Below are 8139 nucleotides of genomic sequence, written 5' to 3'. Positions count from 1 at the left end.
CCTTTCTACCAGGTGGTGTTAACAGTAGGAACAGGGAGAGTCAGACAGTGTCTAGAGTTTCCATTTAATACAACTAAAACAAATGGTCCTAGCCTCCACCTAATACCTTGCCCTCTGGAGTTTTAGGAATGCAGACTGTAAATCCCTGATCACCTTGAATGCCTGTTACTTTCTGAGCCCAGAGTTCATGTTACTCATCAACTGAATGAACTAAACCCCTCCTTAGAACTCCAGGCTTCTTGGTAAAGATCCCCCTAGACTTCACTTGCCAGAGTCCAGTGCCATGTCCTTCCAATTGTAGCAAGGCACCATAGCTACTGTTTTTCCTATGGAACTCTGCTTTACTTCCCTTGATGGAAACTTAGGCCACTACTACCACCTAGCAGAGACCATCTTAGTAAAGGAGCAACTATGATTGAAAAAAGATCACATGTGTCTTCAAAATAAACTTGTGACTTGCCCATGGTCATGATGCTGGTCAATAAGGTAGCTATCTCATGCAATCACTAGTCCCATTAGTCTTGTTTAGGCTTCCCATTGCCCTCTGGAGGAGCTTAGCTAATAGGCAGTGAAGAAAACAAAATTTTGACCAAGAAAAGACAAGTGCATCCACTCAGCATCTTGGCAGAGGGACCTATGGGAGATGTGTTTCCCATGTAAAGAAAATCAACAGGGACTGCAGTGCTTGATGATGACCTTGTAGAGCCCAATGGTATCCAGCAGCAATACTGCAGTGTTTGAGGCTCTACTACTTATGGAGCAGAGCATGAACATCCTGAGAAAGCATCACCCTGAGAAAGCATCACCACAGAGAAGAGTTTTATTTGGGAACCGGAAAGTCTTACTGTGGTTTGAGAAAAGATTTTCCTTCACTGTCCTCATTCCAGAGCTACAGGCAATCTTTCAGATAGACTGGATCCATGCCACAGCGTGCCTTGACGATTTAGTCTGAAACTTGTACTTCATTCTCATGAAGAAAGTTACCCAAATATGGCCTGTGCCTGGTGTGCAGCCGTCTTGAATTTCTTTATCTGCAGTGGCTCCTATCCTGACAAAAATGGAAAGGTAGTCCTGTCTACATGTTAAATATCATGGGAAAAATTCTAAACTTTAGATGCTTCCCTAATCTCCCAGCAGGCAATATTTGTCAAGAGTTAATTAAATAATAGCAAAAAATCCACTAATAGGTTACAAATCTTACGTGGAGTTCCAGACGGATGGCTTTTTTTCTTTTTACTATGGACCAAACTCACATTCAATATTTGTGATATAGAATAAATATTGTCCATGACACTCAATAGCAGATTTTGCAAGGAAATTTCAGGAGTGATTGGGCTTTTCATAGCAGCCTCCCACCTCTCTGCTGTTTGCTGAACAGATCAAATCTGTTTCCAAAAGCAGTAAGCCACTTAATCTATCACAAAGCTTAAAGATGCTTTCTAGGGCTAAGCAACTGGTTTATTTTAATGCAAGGCAGAGCAGAAAAGATCCTGCTCTACTGAATCAGCAGAGGAGCCAAAGCAAAGGTTGCTTCCTTGCTAGATCAGGCTGTCTCTGTCTCCTCTATTGCCCTAACCAGAGCTGACCTGGTTTTCACATGCTGGGCTGCCTCCCTGGGTGGAAGAACCAAAAACAACTGAAGGCATTAATGTCCTGTGTCCATGAAAAGCATAACCATATCTGAGGCATTTGAAAGAAAACATCTTCTTCGGGCACCTGCATATATGCCCCTTGGTGTGGGGATCCCATGGTTTGAAACTGACAGTTGCTCACTGAGATCCGTTGCCTCAGATTCAGTTATGACATTGATTTCCCTATTGTACTATCTTAACACTTATAGCAAGAGTCACAGAGCTGGGTTTGCTGAATGTTGCACATGTATGTTTACTCCATTTAATAAAATCTGCTGAAAACTCTCATAAAAAGTTCTGTGCTGTTTTTTGCATTTGCAGCAGGAGTGGTAAGTCAGAGAGCGAAGATATCAAACTAAAATATTTAAAGGCACTTTAAAGGCTCGGTTTCTGAATGAATTCCTCTGCCCCTCATTTTTTCCACATTACAGATGCCAACAGACACAAAGAGACAGGATGGTTGTGCTCCTCTACCCTGGGCTGCAGAGGAGGAACCCTGCAGCATTCAGTACCCGCTGATGTTTTGGGGGCTGGAGACTTCCTGCCCAAGCATATTGCACTGCTGGCAAGACAGAATGCAGTGGAAGCATGTATAAGGCTATGGCCTTATTTGTGAGACTACAGTTGAACAACACCCACAGGGTAAAAGAAGATCTTAAAAGACACAATGTGGCCCCAGTCAGAGTTCCTACAAAGACTTTGAAGCATCTCAGTCCTATTTTCTATAGGTAATACAGATCTTAAAAAAGTAGCATCTGGAGAGTAACAAAATACATTCACTTATGGATCTGAAAAAGTTTGGGTCAGGAGTTCAGGCAATTTGAAAAGTACTTTCTCCCTGGGAGGAAAAGGAAAACCCAGAGACCCCACTGATTTTGGTATACAGGCTGGATATTTCTTTGGAGGCTCATTCAGCCCTTTAATTTTTACAGCCACACTTTACCACACATGTCCGATGTACCTCCCTGGTAAAATCTTCTCCTTCCTGGTTTTTCAAGTGCAGGATCTCACCTGCTTGGATGTCTGTGAGTGATGCTCATAGGAAAACAACCCTTGAAATTCTAAACAGATGTGAAAATGCATCTGGGGAGGAACGTAGGGGTGGTACCCATCTGTCATCACCCCTTTCACCATCTCATCTCCTCCATTTCCACCTGCTGCCCACCTCTGCCAAGCTACAGACAGGGGAGCTAGGTGAAATGTGAGACAGAGCCCTGTTTAACCTGACCTCTGTTTCTGCAGTGTGAGCTCTCCACCGGTCTTTACCTGGCTGTGTGAAATTCAGTTTCACTTCACTGAACATTTACTTAAAGTGGAAGGGTAGTTCTTAGGTATTTTGGGCAGGTTCCTACTGAAGAGCTGGTCCACCTTAACAAAGATCATAAAGATGCGAAAACTCAGAAGTCATTTGCAGTTCCATTAGGAAAGTGCAGTCACCACCACCTCCCGCATGTGTAGCCAGTCTAAGAAGTTGTTAGTGTTGTTCTCAGCTTTTTTATTTCATTTTCTTTTTCCTGACCTGTTCTGGGAAAAGTTAAACACTTAAACAAGCAGGTTATTATGTCAGAGGAAGATGTTGAGTTTTTCTTTTTTTTCCAAAACAGATGGTTTTCCTGCAAGATTTTTTTTTGTAACAAAAAAGTTTTTCTGGCAAAATAAACACAGCCCTTATCACAGTAGTTATCAGAACTTTCTTTGATGGAAATATAAATGCAGGTAAAAACTAATAAGCAGTATACGACTAGTTTCTAGGTTAAAAAAAAAAAACACATTCCTTCACCAAAAGTACAAAAATTTATAGCAGATCCCTAAGGACTTCCTAAAAGTAGACAGACATGGTCAAAATTTCTCAGTAGAAGTTAAAAATAAGATCTCGCTGAAACCAACAGAGTGACACCATCTTCAGCTCCTTTTAAGAAGGGCTGGGTTTTTTTCTCCTTCAACCATTTTTCCTAAATGGTAAATTCCATTTTCTATAAGTAATCAAATAGTTACATTGACCAAAACTCTCTTACAATTATAGCAGTTCCCTGCAAATGCTTTGAAAGTCTCTGATTTCCAGTGCTTTCAAAACAAAGGCCAATTCTCTCCATCCTGTTCTTCAGTGCCACATGGGACAGAAAGCACATTCTTGATGCCCATACTGAGAAAAGAGAAGACATGATTTGCTTCTTGCCTGTGTCAGTATAACTCTGCTGCCTGCAGTAGAATAACTCTTAAATTTTTACTGCAACAAGGAGAGATTTTAACTCCTCTTTTCAGTGTCATTTGCCTTGTCTGTAGAAGTCCACAGAGTTATTTAAATTTGGATCACTTTGGTGCCATCCTCACACTGTTAACAGATTGTGCTCACCCTGCTCCAAGACTTAATCCTGAAGATGTGGCTCTGGAAGTGCACAGCCTTCTACTCAGAGATGAGATGTATTCGGATGTGCAAACAGTGAAAAGAGCCTCACAGCAATTGATGCACTGACTGGATGCAATGAAGCCCGGGCATTTCTCTCACTCTCTCACAGAGGTGGCCTTGGACCACTATTATCACTGCCAGCACAGGAGAGCTCTCAAGAGCAGAGATGTTTCACCTGACCTGGTTTTGCATTCAGTGCAGGAGGTACAAAGGCATGTATGGCTGTGAATCCAGCCAGGCTTTCGGATGTCAGCTCCTTAGACCTTCAGCAGGGATTTGGGGAACTGGGCTAGGCACCAAGTGAGATCCTTCAGGACAATGTTTCTCCAAAGAGGTTTCCTCAGCCTTGGAAACAGAGCTGGCAGACCCTATCACTTCCCAGAGGCAGAAATGAGTAGCAGGAGGAGGGTAGGGGTGCTGTCTGCAGCTCCAGCACCTCCAGTGTGACACTTGTGGAAAGACAGTGGCTTCCAGATCCTGTCTCCTGCCAAGGTCTGGATGCTTTGTAAGCCAGGATCCCACCACACATGGAGACAGGACACCACCAACAAAGACACTGAAAAAGTAGCACTTTTTCTGCCCATCCCCTCTCTTGGGACAGGAGAAGCTCAACTCACCTCTCTGCCGGCTGCCCAGGAAAGCTTCTCCACTTCTGCTTCCTTGTCACTACCAAGCATAATTACAAGGCAGAAGCAAAGGCTGTTGGTAAAAATAAACGAAGTACATCATTACTTAATAAGAACAGACTGGATATGATCTTGGTGTAATGGAATTGTGAAAGAAGCTTTAGTTTAGGGAACAATATTTGACCTTTTTCTTTTTCAATAGAAAGAGGCTCTTGGCATTCTTCAGCTCTTAATTTGCCTGAAACCTGAGCCATGTTGATATGCATCTTTTAATTATTGTCCTCTGTTGACCTGGACTAAGCATTGTGAGAAGGTTTCAAATCAATCATTCCACTGCTTTGATTGAGTGCTCACCTGTTCAAAGGTTTGGTTTTGGTTGCTTTATTTTTTTGCAAAACTTGCAAGCAAGCAGAAAGATAGGATATTTCCTACCATCAGTAAAATATTTCCCTTTCAAGCAGCCATGGTAAGACCGGGAGAAACGTTTTTTCTACTCACTGATCCAAAAGCCCAGAATTAAATTACCAGAGACAATAACAACTAAACCAGAACAAAACAAGTGGAAAAATAATACCCGAAACAAAACCATGACTTGGTTGATTGCATTAGAATGAATTTGACCAACAGATGGCAGCTATGAAAAGTCAGATGGGTTGTTTTCCCAGTCATGTGAACAGAACGAAAGCACTATACCACATCTGCCATGTAAAAAACGCTATTAGTCCTGCTCTTGAGATAAGTCATATAAAAAAGACATTCTCAAGTCAATTTGTTTTGGCCTATATGCAGTAGAAAATGATGTGCGGGGATAATCATCGCCATGCTGTGGTGTTCCCTGATCAGCCTGTGACTTTGCAGCTTTCAGGACACACAGGTTTTATTTTCTCTATAGAAAACCTTTTGGCACTCAAAGAGTCAGGATGAAAATGGAAAATAAGGTGTAAATGCAGGAATGTGCAGGGACTGTTCTGCCAGAGGACATGCAGAGAGCTGGAAAGATTCCAGGAATCATAAAAATACCAACATGCAAATACCAAAGCCTTTGGAGTCACCAGACTGCTGCTTTAGGGGCCAGCATTCAGTCCAGGGACAGCCAGAGAATCATCTGGGTCCTACAACACAACACAGGTACCCACCCACCAAGCATACATTTAGACATGGGCACACAAACCTCTCCTCTGAAGATGCCTAAGCAAATCCAACAAACACCTCCAAGTATCAGGGAAGATTTAGATGTGGCCAGAAGCCAAAGTGGGCAGATGCTCGCAGTAGATAGAAGTTTCACTTCTGGTGAAAGTCTCCATTCAAGTGACAACTTTTAATTGAAAAAAAAATACGAATCTGTACAGGGTTTTTTATTATGTGAATGATATCCAGATAAAGTAATGATTCTTGATGCAAAAGAGTTTCAGTTCTGAACTGAGAAAGTTTTCTCTGTTATCAGCAATATTTCTGGGCATAGCTGGTACAAGAAGAAAGGGCAGGCAAACAATCTGGGACTTACTACCCTTTGTCATTTTCACATGGGCACTCTGTCTGGTCTGCTGCCTTCCAAAGGAGCACTTCAGCCAGCAAAGACATGGGGAGCAAAGAAGAGGAAAAACTTGTGCAGCAGGAGGAAAAGCTCTACTCGGATCTGTGTCAGGTGATCACAGGCAACATGATGCCAAAAAGAAAAAGCTGCTGCTTCTAGTGCCCTCAGGTTTTCTTCTGAGCTTAGACACTAGCCCATTCAGAGCCCAGGAACTTGCTCAACCTCTCAATCTCCCAATATCCTTTCTGTAAATGTGAACACGTAAATTTGCTCCACTGAGCTACCCCCATAGGACAGCACCTGTGAGAACAGGAAGCAAGGAAAGCCCATGGAAATGAAAACTGTGCTTTTAAGAAGAGCTCAGAAACAGCCATTGGAAAACATGGGGATTACTTATTTAATATGGGATTTTAAAATGAAGCAAGCATTTTAATAACACAAAAGGCAAGAAGAATGATGCAGGTTAAGGGAATCTGTTGGTCTGGAAGGCTTGGGGTCTGGAGGCACAGACTGTATGGGCAAGTTGCCTGAAGGTGCTCTTTGAATACACATTTTCCTTTATACTCATGATTTCAACCACAGGCACTGATCAGCCCAAGGTGCTGAATAAAGACACTTAGAAACAAATATGGTATAACTCTGATAGCCTCGGCCATAACATGCACAGGTGAGTTAGAGGATAGGACAGAGAATTATCTTTTATCTAATGCTCATCAGTTCATGCAAATGTTGAACTGTCTGATTCCTGAGAGACCAGCCTCTTCCCACAAAGGCAGAAAACTAAATAGATTTTGAGGGGTAGGCAGTTGGCTTGCCAGTTTGGGAATGTGTGAATATCCCAAAAGAAGCCCACCTGCCTCTGTAGGAATCTCTGAACATTTTGGGAAATCTGCCCCTGTTCTCGAAGACTTAAGAATGATCCAGAGCCAGGGAGTACAATTAAGCAAATGAGACAGAAGCATTAATGTCAGAGCCAATGTATCTCAATTTCCTCAGTTCCTGGGGCAGCAGGCCAAAGGCAGAGCAGGGGCAGCCCATGGGCACCTATGAATTGCACATGCTGGAGGCAGTGTGTCTGAGCCTTGCCATGGATTCCTGGGAGGAGTGGAGAGGTGCTGGAGTGCAGAAGGGGGATTAACTACCAGCTGTAGTAAGCAGTACACATTCACTGCCCACCGGGAGAGGGAAGCCACAGCATTTTCAGATGCCTATCAGGACTCTGCCCACTGAGCCCAAGCCAGCTCAGCAAGCTGGTTACAGCACTTCCTTTGCTGCTGATAAAGCACTTCCTTCACTTCATGCATAGCAGCAGTGTGCTGGAACTTGTGGGGATGACATGTGTCCTCACACATAGCCCCACTTTCAGAGCTTGCAAACACTTACTTAAGTGTGAGTGATGACTGTGAAGAAGCTTCCCAGAACCAGGCTATGTTTTGCTGTGACTTGTTTTCCCCATCTGTAAGTATGCTGCAGCATTCACACTGTGAGGTGCTGAGAGGGGAAGCACAGAGATCTTTAGAGACTGCTTTTAAAACAGCTAATGATGATGAGCTGAGCCAGGAACCAGGTGGGGTCAGATTTTGTTGCCATGCAGGCTGTTTCTAGTGGAATGGAGGCAGAAGCTGTAAATGTCATGAATTTGTCTGCCAAATGTAGCATCATCTGTCAGCAAAGCCAGCCAATGTGACGGCTGCGACTGGGAGAGGTAGTTAGGTGAGAGATTGCTCACTGAATCAGAATGACTTATCCTGGATTATACGGACATCCTCAGACAGCCAAGGAAGAAACAACCAGCTTGGAAAGAGATGCACAATTTTCAGGGACACAACAAGAGCACTGTGGCTATGCTGCTGACTGCACAGTATGCACTGCAAAGGGGGTTGCTAGTGCCTGGCAAGTGCAGTGCAGGTTGTACCCCTACACTTCTCACCTCATTCGCAG

The sequence above is a fragment of the Nestor notabilis genome, unplaced genomic scaffold (genome assembly GCF_000696875.1).
Source record: "Nestor notabilis isolate BGI_N333 unplaced genomic scaffold, ASM69687v1 scaffold4644, whole genome shotgun sequence".
Taxonomy (NCBI): domain Eukaryota; kingdom Metazoa; phylum Chordata; class Aves; order Psittaciformes; family Psittacidae; genus Nestor; species Nestor notabilis.
The sequence above is the reverse complement of the archived record's forward strand: the minus strand, read 5'-3'. Positions refer to the sequence as shown.